The sequence below is a fragment of the Rhyacophila brunnea genome, unplaced genomic scaffold, assembly GCF_057557595.1.
Source record: "Rhyacophila brunnea isolate RB1 unplaced genomic scaffold, BYU_Rbru_1.0 scaffold_16, whole genome shotgun sequence".
NCBI classification, from domain to species: Eukaryota; Metazoa; Arthropoda; class Insecta; order Trichoptera; family Rhyacophilidae; genus Rhyacophila; species Rhyacophila brunnea.
Window position 1 is genome coordinate 9,870,033 of NW_028232816.1, and position 27,837 is coordinate 9,897,869.

At 35.0% G+C, this 27,837-nt stretch overlaps 1 protein-coding gene across 1 annotated transcript in view; it reads left to right on the top strand.

The window, feature by feature from the left end:
• Positions 1-27,837, top strand: part of sbb (scribbler) — a 500,943-nt gene that overhangs the window by 81,802 nt on the left and 391,304 nt on the right. The gene's annotated exons all lie outside the window — the stretch shown is intronic.

The following is a 27,837-nucleotide window of genomic DNA, read 5'->3' on the forward strand; positions in this document are numbered from 1 at the left end:
CGAATGAATGCATGCAAGCACGTGTTGCTGAAATTGATTGTTTTTGTGTTAAATATAGTTAGTGGTAACTATTTTTAGTTAGTTTGGTAGAAAATATGGTCAACTATGTTGTGTTTAAATTTGGTAGCCGTACTGAGAAGCAACGTGATGATATAACGATTCATAGTTAAGTTAATAATAATAACATTGAGGTTCTACTGTGCGTTAAACGCATGAAACACAGCTTCATGTTGCTAAACAAAACCCACTCTCTTTAAATTATTACTCTGAGATCACACCACATTTTACCAGAAACTCATTTCAAAATTGACAAAAAATAATTAATTTATCTCACTACGATAAGTAATAATTAGGTAATAATAGAATCCCTGGTAGCCAATCCGATAGACATTTTTATTGATTAAGGGGGGACATGCTCATGAGGGCCGTTAATTTGTTAATTTACACAATATTGTAAAACGATAGATTTACTTACACGTATGTACTTCTTAAAAGAAAAGATTTTTTTGTTTTTTCACTCATATTCTTTGGAAAGGAAAAAGGGCGTAATCCACACAAATAAAAATTCACAAGAGGCACAAAAACGTTTTTGTTATGGTTTTCGGTCAAAGTTGCATGATAATTAATAATTTGGTTTTTATATTCCATATCTAATATTAATTATTGAGTTAATTAAAAAAAAAAACAACAACAAAAATGATGGTTAATTCGTTTTTCCCACGTTGCTAGCTAAATTTAGATACAAATCGGCAATTGCAGCTTACATCCTCTGGACACAACGTGTATGTCATGTACATGTGCAGTCATGTACAACATTATTAGGCAATAAAACCTATTTTGAAAAAAAACTGAAGGTTACGCCCTTTTTCTTTCCACAATCGGTATTATTGTATGCAAATCTCCATGTAAATAACACATTTCGGGATTATCGAAAGACGTAATGATATCTTTAATTACCGCAAGTGTCAATGCTGGACTTTTTTACTCCTTCGATAATCGTCCGTTAGTCAGTAGCAGAGCACCATAGACTAATGATTGGTCTAATCCAGGGGAGTCAACCTTTTTATAGCTACCGCCCACTTTTGTATCTCTGTTAGTAGTAAAATTTTCTAACCGCCCACCGGTTCCACAGTAACGGTGATTTATAAAGTAGGGAAGTAACTTTACTTTATAAAATTTATAAAGCAGAGTTACAACAAGTTAGAGCATATAATAATAATTTTATTAAGCAAATACTTTATGTCAAACTTTCGCTAAGTTTGGCAGAATAAATCTTTATAAAACAACTTACTGTAGTTAAATCTATCTTTTTATTTATACTTTGCATCATTATTGTCCTGGAAAAGCTGTCGAAACATTCTATCGTTTTTTGAATTGGATTTGATCTTGTTTACGGCTCAAATTATTATAGTTAATGATGAATGGAGACTTCTTACCCCTACCGCCCTCCATGAAAGCTGATACGTCCACTAGTGGGCGGTAGGGACCAGGGGCCTTATGTTGTAACTTGCGAGTTGAAGTCGCCCGGTCGACATGACGTTATATGACATCATTGTGACGTACTACCGGAGTGATAATAGCATTCAAGAAATTAACGCTACTCAAATACTGGCGTTATTAATTGTCCTCATACACAAATAGGTGTTTCAGCATAATAATATTTACGGTGAGCCGTGTGCTTGTGCGGCTCGCCTCGATGCGCGTATTGAGCTTACATCACGATTACGTCGTGTCGTCGGGTGGCTTCATGTCACAAGTTATAACATAGGGCACCGGGTTGACTACACCTGGTCTAATCGGACGACTTATTATATTGTCCTCGTACTATTTACGCCTGCATAAGATGTTTCTACATACATATTTCGGATTGATGGTAACTAAACTTATTAATAATGCGAAGAAGGTGTTCGCTGGGACATGTTTAGGGACACCACTGGTCGTTATAACATAATATAAATGGCCATTTTTATGTACGGCCATTTAGGTAAATTTCAACGCAAAATATTATAATAATATACATTACTATTTTGGAGTTTTTTTTGCGTGAGAGAACTTTGCGACTGTTGTTGCTAATGTCGGCTTACAATAAATAGTTTGCCAGGTAATTATTTATTGACGTTTCGTTTTTGTACAAGATAAATATTATTCGTTCCTTTATCATCGCTGTCGTTCGGGTATAATTTTTAATAAATTACGCTTCGCTTTTTCACAATGCTTTCGGAGTTATTACGTCAATGTTTCGCAATCGGCAAAAATTGAGATATTAAATTTGTATTTTTGCGCAGCGCTAATGTTCGCCGGCAGTACTTCTTGGTACCTACGGTGTTTTTTTTTTTATCTCGGGCATTGATAAATAATTGAGACATCACTGATTTTTTTAAATTTGTCGGCTTATTTTGACACTGTGTTCGTTCATTTTACGATATTGCTTGAATACGGCTAATAATCAATCAGCATAGCAAAGGTCAATTATTATTGACATTGTACGTTACCCGTTTACTAAAATTTTAAATGTTCTAATACCTACAAAATTACGAATAATTCTAAGAATTAAGAATTAATTCTTTTAAGAATAATTTCTAATACACACCGTCACGAAAGTGTGCGCGACAGTATGAAGGTAGCTGCGAATCAGTCAGCTGTGCTGTATACAAACGCAAGTTTTATAGTAGAATTGTTCCGTTTATTATTGTCGGACATTTGCAATTCCTTACGTAAACAAACGATTAAACGTCAGAGTGACAGTATTTACTTTAAGAATAAAAACAACGACAAATAATTATATAATTTAATAATAGAAGTTTAAGTGTATATAAATAAAACAACGGCGTTCCAATAAGCGGCCCTTTTTCTTGAGTGTGTAATTTGACAAGATAATTAAGAGCTAGTCGAAGAATCTAGGTTATCACAAGTTTTGTTTTTGTTTTGTTACGCCAAAGAAGTATAACTTCTAACGCGCGTACATAAGTACACACACCGATTTTTTTTTGTATTCCACTGCTGATGGATAATATTGTCTGCAGGGAACTCAGAAATAATGGGAACTGAAATACCTAACGGGTAAGGAGAAGCAGGCAACCGATTTCGAGTAAGGAAGAATACGGGATAAAATTAAACACGTGTGAAGAATACGTCATACGTCGAATACTGACAACTGCTCTCGGTTTATGCATTGACGCTCTTTTAATATTGGTCTATTACACACACTATTACACGTATACAATTCGTGGTTCATCTTCCTAGGACTCTCACACATTCAAAATCCTGCGTCAAAATTTACTGTATTGGTATTATTAGCCTATCAGAATTCTATTTATTATCTGTTCTGTGATTGTCTGTATCGGAGATGTTGGATCATCCAATTTTTTTAAAGGTCCGGTCTCTAGTTCGGTTCCATTGAAAGTTAAAAACCAATATACTTATCTACTTATACTTAACTACTAACAAAATGCCCTCGTGGTTCCGAAAGAATACTGTATGGAGTCGCGGGAGCACTGTGGAATGTTTTTGGCGAGGGGGGGCAGGATGAACACTGATTATGGTGAACAACTGATTTATTGACGTAGTAGAAATTAGAAAAATTGTACAAGATATTGAGTTTGCACAACGTGTGTGCTGGGAAAGAGTTTAAGAGTATGTATTTAAATCGCGTATAAATATTATTTCTCTCCTTATACAAGTGTGCACAGGAGAGAAGTAAAATAAAAAACGCGTACGTCTTGTTCCAGCGGTTGGCAGGGACATACCGAATCTGAAAAAAAAATTTGAATGAACTTTGTGCATTTGCCTCTATGAACAATGGAAAAAATCGCAGTATTTAGGTATCAAGTTGACGCAAATTTATTATCGGTAATTTAAAAATATTTTTTTTGTGGTTAAGTGTTTTTGCGGTCAAATTTGTCATGTATGTCCTTCATTCGTCCTTAAATGTATTGTAAATAATATACAGTCGAACTTGGTTATTACGAGGAAGATGGGACCGTCTGAATTTGCTCGTTATAAGCCTCTTTATATTAGAGAATAGGTATTTTAAATGAGCGGTCACATTTAACACAATAAGTCGCAATTCAAACAAAATTACACAATTACAATTTTTCCCTGAAACAAGCATGGCATTCATAAACTACAAAAGAAGTGGTTTATTGTAATGAACTGACTTCAGCTTGGATTTTTTACATGAAATTTCAACCATATGCGTGGATAATTTTTCAATATTGTCGGCGAAAACACCAATTAGATACTTTGACACTTAACTAGTGTCATAAACGTAATCCGATGCCGGCGGCATCCGTCTACGGTCGGATTTTATCGGTTACGGTCGAAAATGTTGTTTTTAAACGATCGACACATTAACAGTTTTGCTGGGTATACCCGAGAAGTAGCTCATTATAAAAGTGAATAAATATATGGAGAAAACCATAAACTAAAATGTCAACGAATGTTTTCTCATTACATCCGAGATCTCGCTATTTCCGTGATCGTAATAACCAAGTTCGACTGTATTATTACTCTCATGTATAAAAAGCATTGAGATGTTCACTAAAATACCACAGACTCACAGACACCATTCCCGCCTTGTGTCCCGCCGTGTGCGGCTTGAAATGTACATGGGGGAATAAGCAAAACAAAAGCCAGAACTGCGAAATGTTATTAGGGCTGTAGGAAATTACTGGATGTAAACTTTTAAAAGCCGAGATAATTCGCTTTGGCTGCGGATGTCTCCGAGACCGGACCGCCGAACCCTTCACGGGTCGGATAATACTCAATTACGATCTTAAGTGGACCCTCGTTAGATACCTCCTACGTGTTCTGCGCGCCTGGTAGTTTTCTGTCAGAGATAGAAAGAAAAGAAATTTTATTTATTTACAAATAAAACGAAAGAGGGTTGAAATCTTGTTGAAATAGTCATATTACACTTTTAGCGTGTGTTGGTCGCAGAACCTAGTTATTAAAAAAAATAGGCAGGACCAATTTTGTTAATTGTCGTTTGTTTGCAATTATTTAATTACTGCTAATAAATACCCATATTAAATAATTATAAGTCGTACTTACTGTATTAAGTCTTTAATATTTGCATCTTAGAACATTGTTTATGAATGACAGACTCGAAAAAAATACAGAAAACCCAAGTGCAAAAAATCGCTCAAGCAAATAAAATCTAAAGCGCGAACCAAATTGAGGTGCATGTCGCGAACTATCACGTGCCGTCACAGTAAACTGCCGCTACGGGAAAAGGTGTGTAATGTCGTTTTTCTTGGTGTTTAAAATCAGACTAATACTCCCACCCCGCAGCACATTTTGAACTTTTAAACTAACATTGTCAGTTGGCAAAATCTGCCGAAATCACTAGAACAATAATGAGGTTACCTCACGTTGAACTACACTGCATCGACATCTGCATGACTCAATGAACGTTTTTATCATCTTCTGCATGCCGACGATTTTCGACATGTCGAAATCACGTTTTTGTTTTTAGCGGTTGGCACGTAGAAACAGTTAAAATTAGGAAAATTCTGCAAAATGACGAAACCATAGTCTAAATTGTTGCCGCGACAGCGTGACAGTTAGTAGGCGACGTGCACCTCAATTTGATTCGCGTTTTAGTCGCACAACTTACTTATTTAAAAAAAAAAATAGGCAGGTCCAATTTTAATTGTTTGTTTGTTCTAACAAATACCTGTACAAACTTATGAGTCGTAATTACTATGTACGCACTTACATTGTTTATGAATGATAGGCTCCAACAAAGCAATATAAAAGACCCAAGTACAAAACTTCGCCTAAGCAAGTGTCTAATTTTATTTTTATTTATTTTACAGGATTGGTTTCAATCACAAAGCCAAATGAACACATATAATTCGTGCTTTCTACTAAGTAAACTCCATGTTATAATATGAAATAATGGTCGGTTCTCCAGAATAGGTTTTGCTGGCCTGAAAGATTTCTCCAGTTCTTTGACTTCATAGCCCGAAGAGACGATTTCAATATAAACATAGTTATTGCCAGCGCAAATACCGACGGTCTACGTGGAAGAGCCATGTTCTCTTCACGATGTGCTCTGTCGCTGCTCTTCAGCTATGCGAAATTAAATGATCACTGTAGGTAGAGATTATTTTCAATTAGGCGGTTCGCAAATTTTGAAAATTTGTTGCTTTTTGCACATCTGATAATGTTCATATTGAAGGCTTGCTGTTTTTCCGATGTAGACTCGGTAACAATACTTACTGCATGATAATCTACAGGTTTATTTGTGTCTGCTGTTTTTTGCTGGTTTTGGTTTGTTAAAATTTAATATTTTAGAGTCCATCAAAATAAATAAAAATATGTAATATTAACAGAAACAACATTACTTTAATTAACTATGTTTAAAATTTTAAACCCTTATTGCCCCCGCTCCGCGATTTACTATTCAAAGTTTTTACCCCCAGTCAATTGAAAAGGTATTTCTTACTATACCAGCTATATATGGTATTCTATGTTAGTAACACATTTAGTATGCATGAGTATAACTCATGCATGAGTTAACTTTGTACCTACATCGTTGTGACAAGCTTTTTTGTTCAGTTTGAAATATATTTTTTTACTATGCAACAATGTTTACAACAGACCAGTGTAATATGATACGGAAAATAAAATAATAATTAGGTACATGTCAATGGGTGTAGATTACAATAATGTGGACTTTATAAAACTACTATAATTATGATTATTGATTACATGATTCGAATAATGAACAATGTAAACTGTAAACCGTACACACCTAAAATGGTTGCCCGAACGGAATTATCGAGGCCCATTTTCCCCCATTCATCCAGCCGATCCTGCGTGTCCGACAGATTTAAACCTGATATTACATGTTAAAGAACAGATTAATGAGATGATAATGGACCAAGGTTTTGAAGCCAGATACGGTTTTTTTTCTTTATGATGGTCGGACCATAAAATGCATGAAACAAATAGCGTTCCGAGTGGCTACGAAAATTAAATGCGCGTTTCGTTTACGTGAAATTTTAATGTTCATTATGATACAGACGTAACTATTTAAAAACAAACATCACGTGTTTATGTGTATTCCATATTTCTTCACACTCAAGAATTTAACATTCTACAGCCTTACAGCCTCATCCATAAAGGCAACACACTTCTCTTATTTTTGTGTTCCCTGGGCTGCACTAACGCTATTTATTTTAATTTTAATTTGAAGTCTAAGTTTATGTGCGCACATTAAATTTTATTAGTCATACTTATTTGTTTTTATTGAAATAATACTACAATTTACAGATGGTGTTACTTAGTTTTTAAAAATCAATTAAACAATGCCTAAACCAAACCATAATAGTTTTGGTATATCTTGGGCGATACGACAAAATTGTGCACACTTTTTCACTCATACTAGATTTGTTTTCGTATGATTGATTATACATATTGTTGGTTTATTTTTTTAAATTCATTAAGCCCTGCCTAAACCAAACTATAATATCCAATGTTATGTATGATTTAATTGCATAATTTTTCATATTATATAGATATACGAGTATTTTTTGACTATTATATTCTATTATGGGTTGGTTTTCGCAAGGTTTAATTGAATTTTAAAAACTAACTAACACCATCTGTAAATTTATTGTAGTATTATTTCAATGAAAACAAATAGGTACGTGTGACTGACAAAGTTTAGTGTGAACTATTTATGGCGGATCTTAACAGCCTACCTCCACCCTTTGCCACAGCTATGTACGAGCATGCTTCCAGAGCTCAGCATATTAATCGTAAGTAGATACATGGGTACCCACAGTGTTATCTATTTACCGAAAGTTATGTTTACACGGTCTGATAAGTGATAGCTTATCAGGTAAAATAAATATTTAAGCTTTGTGACCATAAAACCGCGGACTTTGTTTACATGACGGATAAATTTATTCAATTAGGTATTTAGTAAATTGCGTGTTATTAAAAAAATTACTACCTGTCCCTCTTACACCCAATGATCACCTTTTCTTATCAATCTTATCACAGATTCCTATATTGTTGTACTTGTGAAACAAAACATAAGTAATTATTTAAGATGGGTAACAAAATAGTGTATTGGTTGAGAAACTTTTAGTGAATCGCTGTCATCGGCTTTTTAGTTGAAATCTTATCGAATTATTAGGTACCTACTCTAGTGTGACCTACCTCATACTGTTAGACAAAAACATCTCGTCGATAACCGGAAGTCGCTGTAGTCGCATATAGAAGACTTCTCAGTGACGTACCTGTCATGGCGGCAACGCTTGTTTAAATAATGCATCGACTCCTTTCTTCGCAATAAACCAAAAATTTACTAATAATAATTATAACATCACTCCTGATGGTTGTAGACATATTTTTATTATAATACAAATTATGTAAATAATTGATAGATCCGTACACCACGGAAGCGTAAAATGAAATCATTAATTTGGGGCGTTCCTTATTTGAAAAAAGTGCGATTAACTGCATAGGAGGGGCTTGTTAGTTCACAGTTTTAACACGTGGACAAGAAGTTTTTTTCGACAATAGAATACTTACACATTATTTAATTTTTTTATTTATTGTTTTTTTCATTTAAAATTAAAAGAAAAAAACTACTTGTCTCGAAGTTATTCTGCAATGTTGTAATTATTACAGCTTGTCAGCTCTAGTTCGTCAAGTCAATTCGCCACGAATTTGGATTTATGGTGAAGCCCTGAAACCTGAAACACAAAGTTCAATCCCCTAATAAACAAAGTGGTATTCAGTATCCGCCTTTTGTGGCGAGTTTTTAATGAATATCTACTGCTCTCCTAAGCATGCGTTTTACAATGGAAGAAATGATAAGTAAAATTCTTTCTCCGTACGCTGAGTCAACAGAATATTGTAAGTATACCGTTTTTGTAATTTTTACTGTGTCAATAAATCAGTGTTCATCCTGAAACAAAACCCCATCTCACCAAGCACCCTCTCTTCCGCGATTTTCCACCGCATTCGTCCGGAGCCAAGACGACGGTTTATTACTACATATAACTCAACAGAACTTACTTTTCACTCTCTTAAATCTCGTCGGTCTCTTCTGCTGTTGAAACACTTTTGCTTGTTGGTTTCCAATCCTGGTGTCCTAATAAATTTGAATTTACACGAGCCTGCCAATTACCTACGTGGTCGCAGCCATGATTTATTCTGGATCGGAACCGTTTCCTCGTGTCAAGCCTATCAGGCACCATTAGCGAGGGGTGCAAGATTAGTAAATGCGCTCCCTAAAGACATAGACATTTTCAGTGATGCACTTTGGATTTCGTTTTTGAAATTTTATTTTTCTGTGTAAAATTGTACTTAAATATGTTTTGATTTAATTTGTTTTTCTGTTATTATTATATTCTATATTCTCTTCTTCTCTCTTGTGAGGGTAATATTTGTTATAATGTAAATTTCATGTTGTGTAGTCTTGAATTTAGATTTGTTATGTCCACAATGTTTCGTATTCTTAAATAAATAAGAACTCATCAGTAGTCAAACTTCATCGTTTCTCATTTCTTTTTACAAATTATTAATTACCACTCACTGGGCCATATGGTGTTGTCAGTTCTTAATTGATATCCACGTAAAATGTAAATAGTTCTCGGGTATATTATGGGATAGGATATTTAGCCGCTCTCTATGTAAAGTCTACGGAATGTTTACGTTCCGCTTCGCCCATTAAACGCGCTTGGAAGCGATCCAAGATTTAAGCCAAGCGAGATATCTAGCGCTGAACTTCGCTTGCCTGCCTCTGCTAACACTCAGCTAAAATGATACAGCAAATTACGACACATTAATAATATTTTGATTGCAATATCTCAAGTAAGCTCCGCGTGGGAAGGGATTTGCCTGCCACGATAAATAGATGAGACTACATTGGTATAAACACTAATCTATAAATTATCGGCAGCCCGCCACGATATTTTAATCGAATCTGTACGAAGGTTGGTGACTTAAGAGCGTACATAACTGAAACGGCAAATAATTTTCAACTGTATGTAGAACGAAATTACGGCCGCGTTGTCATTCGGAGAGCGATAGTCGAGGCGTCTGCACGTCGATTCGTTTTGACATTGCGTCGGGTGAAAATATTCTTAAGGCTATACTTCAGTGAAACGGTATATAATTTTCAACTATAGGCGCGACGAAATTTTGGACTCGCTGGCAGTCTGAGAGCGAACATCGAGTCGAGAACGTCAATTTGTTTCGTGATGGCGACGGGTGTATTTATTCTTAAATCGTGTAAAGATGACTAAAAACGATGAGAAAAGATGTCAATGAATATATTATTATTGTTACTAATAGAACAATAAACAGAACATTAAATGGACGCATCTTGGATTTATATTACTGAAAAATTATATTTCGGTCGGCATGCGTCATTTGCACCCGCGACCCGCAATCGGCGCATCGCCTAGCCACGATCTTTTTAGACCATGCCTCAACTGAGGTATAGCCTTAAATCGTGTTAAGATGACTAAAAAACTTTACGTATGTACTTAAAAAAGAAAACGTGTCAATGAATATACTAGTATTATTACGAATACAATAACAAACATAACATAAAAAGGACGCTTGTTGAACTTTTATGACAAATTATATTTCGTTCGGCTTCCGTCATTTGCACCCGCGACCCGCATTCCGCGCATCGCCTAGTCACGATCTTTTTAGACCATGCCTCAGCTGAGGTATAACCTTAATTGTAGTACACCTCCCTATCATGCGCCAGTCATATCAGATCACCAACGTCTTGTAACTACTTCTATGCACCAGTTGCTTATCATTGGCTTAGGATTTTTAGGTGCTAAAAATGAATAATAAATACCTAAAATATGTAGATATAATTGGAAAATATGTTATTAAAATTTCATAATTATGTGCTAAAAACAAAAATTGGTGCTAAACATTTAACTAAGTATTACAATAAATCATATTGAATATAGAGTCTGTCTCACAGAACAGATTAAAATAGATTACCGATAGGCTATATTCAATACGGCGCATCTTGATGCAGGGTTTTGAATGTGTGAGTGTCCTACGAAAATGAAACACGCACTATGCACGTGCAATAGTGTGTGTAATACACCACCATTAAATGAGTGTAAATGCATAAACCGAGAGCAGTTTTCAGTATTAGACGTAAAACGTATTCTTGACACGTGTGTAAGTTTAACCCGGATTCTTCCTAACTCGAGTCGGTTACCTGCTATCGCCTTACTCGTTATGTATTTCAGTTCCCATTATGTCCGAGTTCCCTGGTCTGTCTTCTATAAGCTGTCTTACCGGTTTCCCCCCCCCCGCTTCAGCATCCATCTCGTTCCGTCCCATTGAAAACTTGCAACAGTTGAACGCGATGGCACAATGCTTTCCGTGTGACGCGTACGCCAATTTATAGAATACAGACTCTATATTTCAATAGTTTATTTTTTTTTATTCACAAACAGAACACGCTTTATTACAATAAATTATAAAATAATGCTTCAAATTTCCGAAAGTGAATCTTTGACGATTTGATCTTAACAAATTTTTATACATGGAAAGCTTCAGCTGATGTTATTATTGCGTATGTAAATAAAATTATTTCTGAAGTAGAAAAAATTCAAACATCTGAGGCATCTGATGGATTTCCTAAAACAGCTTGAATATTCTGCAGCGTTTGAAGTACAGAATTCTTATCTAAAACACTATTCAATTTTGTACTTATTTGTATTACAATTATTGGTCCTGTGGGTCTATTCTATACACAAGCCTGCTTTTAGTCCACTACGACAGCTAAATAGGGTAGGAAAGTATTGAATTATTAACACTCATTGTAAGAATTACAATAAGTTTGCCGTCTGAACTGTCAAAACTGTCAAAATTTATCACAGACAAGAGAGGTGCTGTTAAACCATAGTACTTATGGTAACAAATTATATGTATTTTTTTTTTGTAATTGTTACAAAAAGTATTAATAATTTGATGCTGTCCTACCCTATTTAGCTGCCGTAGCGGACCGAAAACAGGCTTGTTTATAGAATAGACCCGCAGGAACATTGACATTTTGTGTTTATGTGAAAATATGTGCCTAAACCTAGAATATGTAAAAATATGTAATTATCCAAAAATATTTAAAAATAGGTGCTAACGAATAGGGCTTAAATGTTTCAAAACTGTTGCTCAAAAAAAATATTTAAATACCTAATAATCCTAAGCCTACTTATCATCATAATACTTATATTAATATTGTTTTCTCTTTATTTCAGGTAAATCTACGTTCTACAGCTACACTATGCTCGGCAAGTTTCGTGTGTTATAGAAAATAACTTCGTTGAGAAGAATGCAACCAATCGAAAGGTATTAAATTTAATATAAATCCACAAAGAGTGTCGCTATTTTACATAGATATTCATAATCAGTCACCCTTCCCTAAGTAGTAGTTGGTGGATGTATAGCAATGATTCCCGACCTTTTTTGCTTGGCTTTTGGCTTGGCCTTTGGGATATTTTTTAGAAACTCAAGGATATAATATATGCAAAATACGTCGTAACAGCCCTTTATAGACAAAAACCACGTCTTCTTACAAATATTTTTGGTCTAAAAAAAGTGTTGTAGTGCGAAAAATCTAATCTGATGAGGTAGTTATTTTAACATACTTTTTGACTAGGGATTGCAAACCGGCATTTCAAAACCCGTATCTCAGTATTTTTCCATACCGAAATACCGATTTTAAAAATCAAATAATACTGATATATTCGGTGTTGAAAGTGGAAACAAAACGTATTATTAATTAACGAAGAGGGTTTGACGTGGCTGTATTTTTTGTCGACTTACGCGATGTCTGGTTTACTTCTGTTGCCCCTCAACGCCATTGGAGACTCCGTGCTATAAAATATTAATATTGACCGAAATACTGGTATTAGAATTATTTTCATTCGGTATTACAATCCCTACTTTTGATCAAGCTTTTGGGCAGGTCAATATGCACACACTCGGCAATCAATAGTACTTATAGCAATAAATCACCTTTGTGACTATAACGTTAATAGTACACTTTGACACAAATAAAATGAACAGTGCGTAGTAGGCGGTGACATTCTTTACTGATGATTCTTTTTAGTTCACATTAATTATTTGTCATTGTCAAAAAGAGGTCAGGTTAAACCCTTTTTTCTTATATCAAAATTGTTTCAAACTGTTAGCCTTAACACGATTTGCAGAAGCCCCAGAGTTCTGCGGAACGCATAATTTCGAGTTATTAATTAGAACATTAAACTGGCTGCGGTAATAAAAACAAGTGTATCGGCGGCTTGAGAATGTAGCGGCCGACGAAAAAGTGTACCAGACACGCGTCGACTCATTAACTCTGGGGCGTTCATAAACATAATACAAAGGCCTGTTATATAATATCGAGCGCAACACCGGTGTCCCGTCTGAAACGGGCCTATAACAATGAAATTTCACTACCTAATTGGTTGAAGTTTTTAAAATCTATTTTGTTTGACACGTACTTGTGTAGTGTGCACCAATATTAAACTGTGGGTTAAATATGATAGGTGAAAAAAATCTACCCCTCAAATAGATGATGGTATGTGTTTGTATCATTTCCCATCTCATTTCCATTTTGTAAATTTGACGCGGGGAAACGCCGCAACCCCACGGCACGTGTAAATCCATTATATCTATCGCATATCCACTGTGTTATTTGATGCAAACATTTTGCTTGATCGCCGGCCGTCGGGGGGTTCCGACCGGAAATACCGCCCCAGCGCGAACCAACCCTTATTCCGGCGGCCATTAATCACGGACTTCCCCTCCCAATCACCAGATGCCTGCCCCGTTCTCGATTACGTTCATCGTTGGCACATCAGGACAACAAGGCTTCGATCAATTTACATAATAATGATTTTCATAAGTCACGTTATTATTTAGTTTCGAATTATGGTTTTTAAATTGACTCATTATCAAGGGCGGACGTGCTCAGCGTGGGTCAAAATTGAGCTTTTTTTCTATTTTCAAAGCATGATCCTGGACATACCTGAATATACCTAACCGAATTTTTTTTAAACGGTACATGTTCAAACACGCGCGTTAACATCATTTTACTCCCTACTTCAATTATAGTTTGTCAATTTATGGCTACGGCCGTATGTTGTAGCTTAACCACTGGGGAATGCCAAAAGAAATGGCGTATTTCAAAAAAACACTACCTTATTCTTAGGTCAATAATTATTATAAAGCAATCATTATTCGTAGGATGTTTATTACACTTAAATGGTCAAAGACATAGCTTATAATTAGTATCCTTAGAATTATCTTCAAATGTGTTAATCTTGCCCATTTTTTGAATAACAAAATACCTAATTCTTGTCAAATTTGGGATCACAGAGATTATCAATATATTTTTTATCGTAAATATTTGACTATAATAATGTCGATATAAATTATACTGACGGTTTTATAAATGCGTTTAAAAATTAATAAATGTAAAAAATCTTAACACCACTGCACATTTATGTTCTGAAATATTACTATATTCTAAAACATTAGAGCGAGATGTTTAAAAGAATACTATTTTATGTAATAAAAATACTTTATGCAGTCATCAAATGTTTAAAATAAATATAAAGGATAATAAGGCTTCAAAATTATACAAATAGATTATCTACAACGTTTAAGGTATGTCTAGGATCGTGCTTTGAAAATAGAACAAAAGCTCCATTTTGACCTACGCTGAGCATGTACCGCCTTAAGTATGTAAAAGTAAATAATTTTAGCGGATAAAATGTTCAACAAGATGTACATTATTTTGTAGACATCTTACTAGATGTACCTATTTAAAATGTGGTTAAGTAATTGGTATAGTCAGGATTACTATTTTCTTTTTTAATCGTTTTCAATAACTATCCAATATATTCTTTGTGTTTGATATTTGATGTAATTTGATTTTTATGCTTTTTGTGTCCTCCTGTTATTGGGACCATCACATATATCATTATACTTCAGTGGCGAAGGGTGGAGGTAGGCTGTTGATCTGCCATAAAAAGTGCACGTTTGTTTTCATTGAAACATGAGTACAATGTACATTTATTATGATGTTGATTAATTTTTAAAATTCATTTCATCATCATCAGCCGGGGTCAATCCACTGCTTGATGATGGCCTCCCAAAGCTTCTTCTAACTCTCCCGGTCCTGTGTCGTTCGCTGCCACGTATTTCTGCCGAACTTTATCAGTTCGTCAATCCAGCGGCTTTTAGGGCGACCCTGTGACCGTTTCGCGCCCCTTGGGTACCATTGGATGACGGCATTTGTCCAGCGGCCGTCCTTTCGGCGAGCAATGTGCCCCGCCCATCTCCATTTCAGCTGTTTGGCAACGTCTATTACATCGCGTACTCCTGTCTGCTTCCTAACCCATTCGTTTCTCTTACGGTCCTTTCGCGTGATGCCCAACATACACCTCTCCAATTCGTTTAAACTCTGCGAAACCAAGCCATAATAGATAATAGTCAAAAAATACTATGAATATATAAGTATGAATGAAAAAGTGTGCACAATTTAGCCGTATCGCCCAAAATATACTAAAACTATTATGATTTTTGTTTAGGCAAAGTTTAATTGATTTTTAATAACTAACCAACACTTTGCAAATTGCAGTCTAAGTTCAATAAAAAAAAATACCTACGTATGACTAACAAAGTTTAATGTGCACTATTTATGACCGATATTAACAGCCTACCTCCACCCTTATTATCTGTGATTGATCATGTTTGTTGACCTAAAAAAAGGACGAACAAAACATTTTTTTATTTTTTTAAAATAATATGAATTATTCTGCAAATTTAAAAGTCATTTAAAGTGCTCCAAAGATTTTTCTATCCTTATCTGTTAGAATTTAGACGATTTAGATTTTTATTTCCAATTTTAACAGACACCTTTCAAGCTGGTTGTGTGTCCGGACTTGACTCTGAAGAATTATCGCGATGCATGCCATCCATAGATGTACTAAATAGAATGCCATCCCTACAATTTCCAAATTATACAAACCATTTATTACAAAATAAACATACCTACTAATAGTTAGTCAACTATGTCGTTCCCCCGATAGCAAAGTTGGAAAATACGTCGCTTATATTGCTAACAATGATAACGGTCATCGCCATTTAAATGTACACGTCATGCATTTTCGATTGACTCTATGATCCCGTTTAAGTGACGTCAGTTGGGACATTGTTGTCCTGAGTTCACCTACTTTGGACTAATAATTCTCCCCCTCTCACCCCCGCGCTAAAAGCCGTTGGTCATCAATCATCGTCGCGCTGAAAAGCTGGCAGGCTTACTTGCCCTTCGTCCCATATTCTACTTTGTTATTGGACCATCGTGAAAATTAATTAAAACCCTGCACGACTCCTAATGACGTAATGGTTTTATTGTTTTCCGTTGCCTTCCTTTGGGGCGGTAACATAAGTGAGGAAGGGGTAATCTGGACGATATATTCAGTCTTATCACCACTCTTGAAGTGATTCGCAATCCTCCGCAGATACAAATGTGTCGCTAGATTTCAAAATCAGCCAACTCCATAATATATGAATAGGAGAAAAACAGCTTTTTGTTTTCTCAAATACACAGTCACAAGGGTGAAAGTTTATATTATTTCGAGTATAGAATATTTACAATTAATAAACTCCACATTTTGATAATGCAGAAATGTTAGAAAGCAGTAGTTCTTCAGCAATTCACAAAAAGTCAAAAATACCTATATGTGGACTTGGCTGATTTTGAAATGTAGCGACACAAATATAATAGTGTAAGAAAATAAAAGAAAACTAACCGTAGTTTCTTATCGTTATTTTCATTGCAGCAAAATATATAAAATACAACAGTAAAAGAGGACACATAAGTGGCAAAGGGTGGAGGTAGGCTGTAAAGATTCGACATAAATAGTGCACACTAAACTTTGCCAATCATACTTATATTTTATTTTTACTGAACTACAATATGCAGATGGTGCTGGTTCGTTTTTAAAATTCAGTTACACCCTAACTAAACCAAACCATAATAGTCATACCACATAAACCAATCATACCTATTTGTTTTCGTTGAATTAATAATACGTATTATAGATGATGATTGTCAGTTTTTTTTAAATTCATTAAACCCTGCCTAAATAAACTATTATAAATTAAAAATATTCTTCTATATATCTCTCTTCGTGGTCGTGTACTCATGGCTGAGGATCGTGATCACATTTAAATTTCGCCATCCTTTGAGCGACCAAGACCTTCCATCCTTCTCGATTTTCCGATTCTCTCAGGGCAGAATGGATGGTGCCCCCAGTTAGCTCTTTCACTTGGTCGCTCCTCTGCTTCGCCTTCCCTGGAGGCTACCCAAAACTACCAGTCTCTACAGGTTGTCTAGTCCGTCCCTGACAATATGTCCAAAAAACTGCAGAATTCTTCTCAAACATATCGTCGAGAGCCGTTCCTTTATCTTAGGTCTCTGGATGATTGACTGGTTCGTCCTGTGCTCCGTCCAAGAAATGCGAAGCATTCGGCGCCAACACCACATCTCAAAGGCATTAATTGCCTTCCGTTCTCTTGCCTTCAGGGTCCACGACTCGACTCCGTATAGAAATATCGAGAACACTAATGTTTGCACAAGCATCATTTTTGTGGCAATCGAAATTCCCCGATCCTTCCATACGTAAGATTTCTATTTCTATAAAATATCTAAAAAGATGTATGGTTTCTCTTTATAGGTTAAGGGCATAATTTTACACATTTTATAGATGAACGAATATTTTTTGACTATTATCTAATATGGCTTGGATTAGGCAGGGTTTACATGAATTTTAAAAACGAACAAACACTACCTACAGTCCTACACATTGTATTATTAATTCAATGGAAACAATTATGTTTGACTAATGAAGTTTAGTGTGCACTATTTATGTCCGATCTTAACAGACCACAAACAGAAAGTAGTCTGGTCAGATTGCAATATATCTAAGTAATATAATAAGTATTTGTATAAACTCTAAATCAGCGATTTCCAAACTGACTGCGCGCCTTTCTGGGGAGGCGCGAAAAGTTTAACACAATTCACTTAAAACCAGAATCCATATTTTCATACAGTGAAAGTGACGTGACAAATATTTATTTGTATATGTAGATGTTGAATTTATTTAAAATTGAAGAAAAAATTAATGTTGCCACAGGTTTGCAAATGCATAGTTTATAAAATGGCCGCCAGTTGTAAACTATACAAAAAAACAGTCCTATAAAAGGTTGTTTACAAACCTGTCTGAAAATATGGAGACAAAATTTTTAATACCTCACTTCTACACTTTTGTCAAGCGCGCTGGCTATCTCGTGAAAAATGAAGTCTGAATAAAAGGGTCAAATCGAAATTTGGCGCAAGTTTGTTTAGGAACGATAATTTTGTTGTATTTGGTTGAAATTAAAAAAAAATGAGTGAATAAATCAATACAAGGACCATTAACTGATTCACTGATTTAAAAAGACAAAGTGAAGGCATTCATAAAAATTTGGAGCTTTGGAAATCAAAATTACAAAAAAAATAACTTCGCCATGCATCCACATTTAAATTATTTCTACGCCAGATATATATTGAAGCAAACAAAAATCTATTTACTGAGTTCTTGGTTAGTTTGATAATGCACTTTTAACATTATTTTATTAATAGTAATAAGTCGCCTGCGGCGCTGTTCTGTTTCAGAGCTATTAGATATTTTAAATATGTGGTTCAAAGATCCTGATCTCGGGGCCCGCTTCAGGATGTGGGGCCCATGATAGAATCCATTTGTCAATAAACGATGATACATTTGGATTGACTACTATTGAAATTGATTGTGCTAAAAATAGCACATTCATCGCATGAAAAACAAATTAATTTAAAAATGAATATATAAGTACTTAGTAAAACCTTGTTTATTTATTTTTTCATTTTGTATTAGTACATTGTTGACTATTTAAAAAGGTGTTTGTATTATTGAAATAAAGGGAGGCGTAGTAACATAAAGTTGAAACCACTGCTCTAAATGAATAAAAAGACGAATTAATTTTACATAACATACCGAAACTTTGTATATTTAATTTGACATGGGTTTTGTATGGTAACGACCTTGTTTACACATCTCCATTAATAATAAATTAAAAGCTCGACAAATGCTATGTTCCCTATAATGAGAATGCACCTACTCATTTTTTTTCAGACACGTAATGTATTTTACGGAATCAACGTAATGCGCTATGAAAGTAGTGGTATCAGCTACATTTGTGTGAAATTATAAACTATTATTTTTATCCTCAAACCTCGTGTCATTCATAATGATATGCAAAACACATTAAGTATTCACACAAAAACTACAATGTGGTGATTGAATATTTGTGTCAATGCTACCACGCACGCGACTGTGCTATAAATTGATATTTAAATATGTCACAGAACGTGCGTAAATGAGATTCTAGATATTATCGTTCTGTCTGCTATGCCAGCTATGCGATACTAATTGATGCGTTTGCTATACTGATATTGATATATTTAATTTCTAGTGCAGTCGATTATGTCCATTTTACTTTGGATGTCAAAGAATACCATACTAATATTTTATAAAGGTACTGCCTGACAATGAATGTGGAGCTAATAATAAGTTAACAAATGTCTAGTTTTTTTTAGTAATAAAACCTAACAATCTTATATTTTGTGTGGACATATTGCAGTGTGCCAGGTATAAACAAACAGATAGCGAACATGATAAATGAATTCACTTTGAATACACATAGTATGCGCCAAGATTTATAGAGGACAGGAAAATATAGAGAAAAATTCAGTCAAAAGTGTTGTCAATTCTATCTAACGTATGACTACAGTTCAAACTCAACGCCAGACAGTCAGTTGTAAACTAGATACTTATGGGTAATTTATGTACTTATACACCGCCATCTTTAGATTAATAAAGCCTGAGCATAACTTTTTGCACAAGCAACGAGTGGTGTACTTTTCAGCTGTCAAAATCAGATTCCTGATTGCTTGACATATTGATTCGCCCTTTCTCGTTTCAAATTGAATTATAAAAAATTCTCAGATCAAATGTATTAACTATCAGTGTTATTTATAAATAATATACATTCCTGTTATTCATCAGCTGTCAAAGTCAGACTAGTCCTTCACACAAAAACCGGTGGTAATATCGATTTCCAAAAAATATGTAACATTGATGTATGCATTACATTTTTGTAGAAGGTGTGTTAATGCTAGTGTATTATTTATCATGTAACTTATCTATTTAAATCAAACCATTCCCTGTGTGAACACGACAGACGCGTCAGTATGAGCACTCTATAGAACAGTGACATTACATACATAGACAACAATGGGAGCGGCGGAAAAAGTAGGACCAGTCGTTGTGAATGTATCGGCTTTCTACTTTAGTCGGCAATGACTTCTACCAAACTTGACACGATTTACTTTTTATGTGGTAATTGATTTTACCTTCATCGTACATTATTCATTAATTACTCCTTGAAATAATAATATTTTTTTGTTGAAATCGTGATTCAAACTCATGTTAATTTACCTTACAATGAAAAACATACACAGGAGAAACACAACTTGTTGTGTTACTGTTTGATATTCGTTTATGATCGCCTGATACCTATTGCACATTTTTTATGTGTATTTTCGTCTGCAAGTCAGTTGAATATATCGTGAGTGCGCACATAATAAGAGATTCAATGCCATTTCAATTACTGTAGGAGTTTCTAAAATGATTTTCAATAACACACTATTGATACGTGTTCACGTTTATTGTTTTATTATTCCTTGTAATCGATTATGATTGCCTGGCGCAAAAAATAAACGAACATGTTTTTATTGTGTTTTTTTAAACATAAATATTACTTTCCGGAATCATTTAAATTAGCTGATGTTTGAGAAATAATTTTCATCTTGCAGTAGTGGTAACGGAGCGTATAATAAATTTAATGCTTCTGCAATTCGACTCACTGTAATCGATTATGTTTGCCTGATAATAACTTGTATGCGCAAGTACATAAAATATATTATTAAGCCGTATTTTGAAATATTCATAGGTAAACTAACTGGCTTTTAAATTAGTTCCAATTTTGTTTTTAAACAACAATTTAGAAGATTTATTACATTTATTGATTTTGTCGTGTCCGGAAACTTGTACGTCGGCAGTTCGCCGTATCACACTTCACCGTGAAATGTTGTATCGAAAATATATGGCCGTATTATTAAAGACCGTCCAACCTCTTTGGGTCGTATAGTACTGTCATTCATGTCTAAATAAAACACAGATCTTGTGATCTTGTCGGTTTACACTTTACTGGGAGCCAGCAGCCAACAAATTTTGAAAATAGCCGATATACTGGGTTATTTGTCAGGTTAGGTTAGGTTTTCAAAATTGAATTAATGTTCATATTAAATCTAATAAAATTTTAGACCGTATAGTATACGCCAAACGGCCATCTCTTTCCGATAAGAAAGCTCACGGCGAAACTGTGCCACGGTGAAATGTTTTACGTACAATTTACATGTTTTACCGATTTGTATCATCAGCCGGGGTCAATCCACTGCTGGATGAAGGCCTCCCCAAGCTTCCTCCAACTCTCTCGATCCTGTGTCATTCGCAACCACGTATTTCCGCCGAACTTTACCAGTTCGTCAATCCAGCGGCTTTTAGGGCGACCCTGTGGCCGTTTCGTGCCCCTTGGGTACCACTGGATGACGGCATTTGTCCAGCGGCCTTCTTTTCGGCGAGCAATTTGCCCCGCCCATCTCCATTTCAGCTGTTTGGCAACGTCTATTACATCGCGTACTCCTGTCTGCTTCCTAACCCATTCGTTTCTCTTACGGTCCTTTCGCGTGATGCCCAACATACACCTCTCCATGCCTCGCTGTGCGACTCTTAGCCTTTGGACATCTCTCAAGGGTCCACGTCTCGCAGCCATACGTGAGCACGGGTAGCACACATTGGTTGAACACTTTACGCTTAAGACATAATGGTAGGTCACTCTTGAAGATACTATTCAGACGTCCGAAAGCACTCCATCCCAGCTTTGTTCTTCGAGCAATTTCATCGTGCATGCTTACGTCTATGGTAACCTGCAGTCCGAGATAGACGTAGCTGCTGACTTGCTCGAGTTGGGTGCCATTAATATATATGTAAATATTATCTACTTATTAGTGTCTCGTGAAACGGTCTTGTGTCATGTTTTTTCTAATTTTATTTATAATTTCTGGTCAAATACAATTGTTATGGAACGGCGGGATCATTCTCATATAAACAACTTTTATATTTAAACTGATTTTATTTGAAGCTAATTAATATAATATAAAATATAAAGCAGATTACATTTTAGACAATACCTTGTTGGTTTGATACAGTGAATACAGTTGATGCGTGTTTCTCTGATGCTGAATTTAAACTGAATAAAGAATTGTAAAGCTATTTTGATTACCTAAGTATTAAAACAAACATTGCCATTCTCAGACAACAATATCCGTTGGGAGGAAGTTTGAAACAATGAGCGATAAATCAAATCGTCATCAAACGCATTGCGAGACATTCATTGTACTGCTTATTAATATTTGATAAGCATAATGTAAAGATAAGCTCAGATATCGGAGCTATAACACCATCTTCTTAGATTCAGGAAATTCTTGTTGCTCCCTAGGAAATATTATTTTATATATTACCTACTTAAGGCCATGCATTAGTTGAGGCACGGTCTAAAAAGATCGTCGCTAGGCGATGCGCGGATTGCGGGTGGCGGGTGAAAATGACGCCTGTCAAACGAAATATTAATTGTCATATAAATCCAACATACGTCCATTTTATGTTCTGTTTATTGTTCTATTAGTAACAATAATAATATATTCATTGACATGTTTTCTTTTTAAAGTAAATGGGTAACGTTTTTAGTCATCTTTACACGATTTTAGAATTAATTGACCCGTCGCCATCACGCAAAGTGACGTGTTCCTGGGTCAACTTTCTCTCAGTGAATGGCAGCGAGTCCAAAATTTCGTCGCCCGTACAGTTGAAAATTATTTGGCGTTTCACTGATGCGTCACCTTAAGACGATACATCAGTGAAACGGCAAACAATTTTCAACTATAGGCGCGACAACATTTTGGACTCACTGGCATTCGGAGAGCGAACGTCGAGGTGTGAATACGTCACTTTGTTTCGTGATGGCGACGGGGGTATTAATTCTTAAATCGTGTAAAGATGACTTAAAACGTTACCGATTTACTTGAAAAAGAAAACATGTCAATGAATATACTATTATTGTTACTAATAGACCAATAAACAGAACAATGTTGGATTTATATGACAAATTATATTTCGTTCGGCATGCGTCATTTGCACCCGCGACCCGAATCCGCGCATCGCCTAGCCACGATCTTTTTAGACCATGCCTCAACTGAGGTATAGCCTTAATACCAGAGTGTCAGAGCAGGAGCATGGAGCAGTGGAGCAATGGTGTTTTACCGGGAGCACCGATAATTTGTAGTGCTCCACTGCCCCGGATGATTTTTTTTATTATTAAATTTTGTTCTAGAATCCAATGAAAATATTATATTTGACACTACAATTATTTGAAATACGGCAACACTGCTGAGTGATAAATAACCTCACTTTTAGCACTACTAATTTTCGGTGCGCCAGCTCCGCTTTTCCTCCGGGTTAAACCTCGTTGGTCCACTGCTCCGTGCTCCTGCTCCGAGCTCCGCTCCAACGCTCAGGTTTTCATACCCAGTCTGGCATGTTTTTGTCAACTACAGTTGGCAACATTGCGTCGCTATAGGATTGGTTTGTCGAATATCCGTTTTTGTCGAAATCGACCTTTTAATGCAGAATCATCCTTTGTATCTAAATTCTAAATGGACCAGAACCACCCTTTTCTTTAAATTACTTTGTAATGAATACAGCATTCATATGCTGTAAAACAACAATTTAAATACCTCCATGTATTTAAATTTAGGATAATGAAATTTGTCTTTCGTCTCTTGAACATTTGACATTTAGTCTATTCGACAAACTAATCCTACAGCGACGATTGGGTAGGGTACAACGATATGATTTTTTGTTTTTTTACGTTCATATCAAAATATTGTAATGTCAAAAGTCATTCTTTCATCTTATTTGAATCGTGGACATACTCGTTGGATAATGTCATTTAAATTGGCGGAAGCTCAAAAATGATTTCCAACTTGCAGCGAACTAATGCGGCGCGATTGTGTTTCGGTTCTCCCTAATTGATTATGATTGCCCGATACTTGTCGAGATAGCGAGGAATTGTATTACGGGCATGGTCGGGCTAATTTGTGGTGTGCGTGCGGTACGTAGGTACTGTGTAGGTACCATTGGTACCATCTATTAAGCCCGTGGGATTTAGTCGCGCTGTTCTTTGGGCACATTAGTTACGACGCGGTGAACACGATAATTCTATTATAGGTATGTGACGCATTAGAAAATAGACTCGTATATCCAATTGTTAAATAATGATATGGCTAAACAATACATTTGTACACTGTACATATAATTTTCACTTAGGTTATCCTAGAGACGGCTAACACGCAAACATTTTAGCAATTTTTAAATAAAGAACTATTCTAAGTCACATTTGAAATATTTTACACAAGTGTTTTTTGAAACATCATATTAAATCATTTATTATTTATGTATACACATTTGCATCATTATTTTCGTCAATTGTCCTACTAAAATATGATGCCTATACATTTATCTCTATCGAACCCGGATCCCCCTGATGAAAGGCCAGCGCCTAACGCACTGGGCTACGATGATCCTAGATATTCCAATTTCCGAGTGATCGATAGATATTCAATCTCTTGGAAGTAGACTTGTTTTAAGAATAAATAATGGTCCACATAAACTCATCTAACACAACTTTAATATATCAATATCTATAACAAGCGAGTTGATGGTGAACCTGCCCTGTGGCAGGTTAGTTTTATACCTCGGGAGAACAAACTACTGATTGATGCTTCCGATTTCTAAGATAGTTATCAGGTGAACATTCCCAGGAATGACTGAGTACTTATTTATGACAAAATACGTAGGTAAGCAACTACAGACCTATTTTATTCCATGGGGGCTTCGCTGGCAAGGAGTGTAGGCATTTTTATCAGCCTACATTTCTCTGTGTCTGTAAATTGTATGTTACTTACTAATCATATCTTCTGGAATTGTCTCTAAATGTGTTTAGTTTAGTTGAGGCGTAGTCCGCCTAATCCGATTTTAGCTTGTTAATATTGGCATGCGAGTGTCGTACTCGGACATGGTTCCATGAATAAACAGAACGGTGACAAAACAGAACCTGAAAGAACAGAACAGTGACAAAACAGAACAGCGATAAATAGAACTATGACCTTTCAGGAAAAATATACCATTTAATATTGAAATTGTCGTATCTCTATATTATGTTGTATAGATTTTTAATAACACAGGTTTCCAATACGCCGTAAAAAATCAAATTTATAATTTCTGCATTCCTAATTGCTGGAAAGCCTCAATTAAACGGGACTCAACTCAGTGTTTCCGACAAGCTGGTAACACCAACATAAAATACCGTTTAAATATCTATGATAATATAATATATATTTGATGGCCCAAACATTGTCACCTAATCTTTACCCCGGCGGCTTTATAAAACTCGTAATTAAAATCCCTTGGAGAATCGTCAATCTATCTTACTATTTCAGTTTAAGTCCTCGTCCTGTGTATGCACTGGTGTACACTAGGTGGGAAGAATTTGGTAAATTGAAACAAGTATGCGAGGTGACGAATGGAGTCAATAGATTAAGTAAATATTTAAATTGTTTAATAATGTTTTCAAATAATATGGTATGTACATAGCACGTAAGTTTTAAATAAAGAAATATCTTATTAATAATTATGTATACTCGTATGTGAGGAAGATGTAAAATTGATATACTATAAAGGAGATGAATGCCGGAGAGAATGAGAACTACGATAAATAAATATAAGCATTCATTAAAATATAATAATATGTATAGCAAAATTACCGAAGAGGGTTACTATTAAACTCAGTAGTTTTGTTTTGTATAATTAAATTCAGTAGCTGCATTTTATAATTTAAAATAAATAACGTGTTTAAATAAAATCTGTAAATTTAAAATAATACACGCACTGCACTGCGTATTCTGTCAATCACTCGATATGCGTGAATCGGGCGACTATTTTGATAGTGTGTGTGCACTGTTCATATCGATTCGAAACGAACGAAGAAATCTTTCGGCGGGAGATCCCTATACCTATATATTTTTTTCTTCGCAATGTTTTTATAATTTGTAAATTGAAATAACTTCTTAAATACTTAACTTTCTCCGTAGCTTTCTTCCGTAATTATGTTTTAAATAATTTTACCTAGTTGTTTATAGATTAGAATAAGATTTTATAACAAATTAAATGTTAAGGAATAATACGCGCGATCGCACTGCTAATTAGGTGGTGCCTCTGAAGGGGGACAGGCTTTAAAAAATAGGTCCTCTCCCGAAATAGAAGTAGTGTGATCAGTTCGATTCTGTCCTTCTAATAAGATAGTAATGTAGTTCGATTTCGCTCTTCTGATAGGATAGTTGAGTTCGATTCGGCTCCTCTAGGAATATAGTATAAAACCCACGCTCCTTTATGGCGTGCCAGTTAATAACTAAATAAATAAAAATTATCAATTGAATATCAAAAAATAAGTTCCTAAATAAATAATCCTTTTTATATAAAGTTAAAAATTAGATGTATAAACCCTGAAATGTTTTAAATGATAAAGACCGTGTTTATAACAAAATAAATAAATAAACAGATTTTAATATTTTCTTTAAGACTTTAATTCACATTGTATACATTTCCAAAAAAAACTATAAACATTTAATAACCACCCTATGGTACGTGCACTAACAAGTGAGCTAGCCAGATTTGTGTCGTGCTATTGAGGGTGTGTTACTGGGTATAATATCTCGTCTAATCAATCTAATATGTTCAAAATGCCTGAGTGACTAGATACCTACAACGAAATAATGAATTTAATGATTCTGTGGAGTTGTGCATGACCAAAATGAAGCATTGTCTATAAAAAAATATATGTATTTCGTTAATAACTTAAGTTTTATAGGTACCTATTTAATTAATAAAATAGATATGACAAAAATGAATGTTTATTTTTCCCCTGGCCTTTTTTTCATGTTCTGTTTTGTCCGGTTACCCTCGGACATACCTACTCCAAATAATCGTACTAACTATATTTAAATCTTTCAGTTCCTTTTAAGTGACTAATAACAAAATTATTGTCTTGTAAATAAACACTATGAAATCATATTCGGCATTTAAACATTCATTTCCCATGAAAAAATACACAATGCAACCAAGGCTGAGTCTGATTATCATTAGTCAAACCGACTTCATAAGAAATTAAATGCATACATTGATTTTTTCTAACGATGAGTTAAACATTTTAAACGTAGATGATAATGGCATGTCATTAAAGTTATTTCCTAGTATTCAAATATTATTTTGTATCTCGTATACTTACAACTTCTGATGTTAGGTCTAACAACGCGGATAATAATATACTGGGCTACCGCTTTTTTGTTGTATACAAAAAAATGATAAAAAATGTGATATTCTCGTAACAGACCCGCCGGTATTTGAATCTTGGCTGTTCAATAATTGAACTCTGTGGGTACTTACTACCACCTAATTTGTGCCCGGTCATGAGATAGTGTTGCCAGAATTGATAACCCCCATATACTAT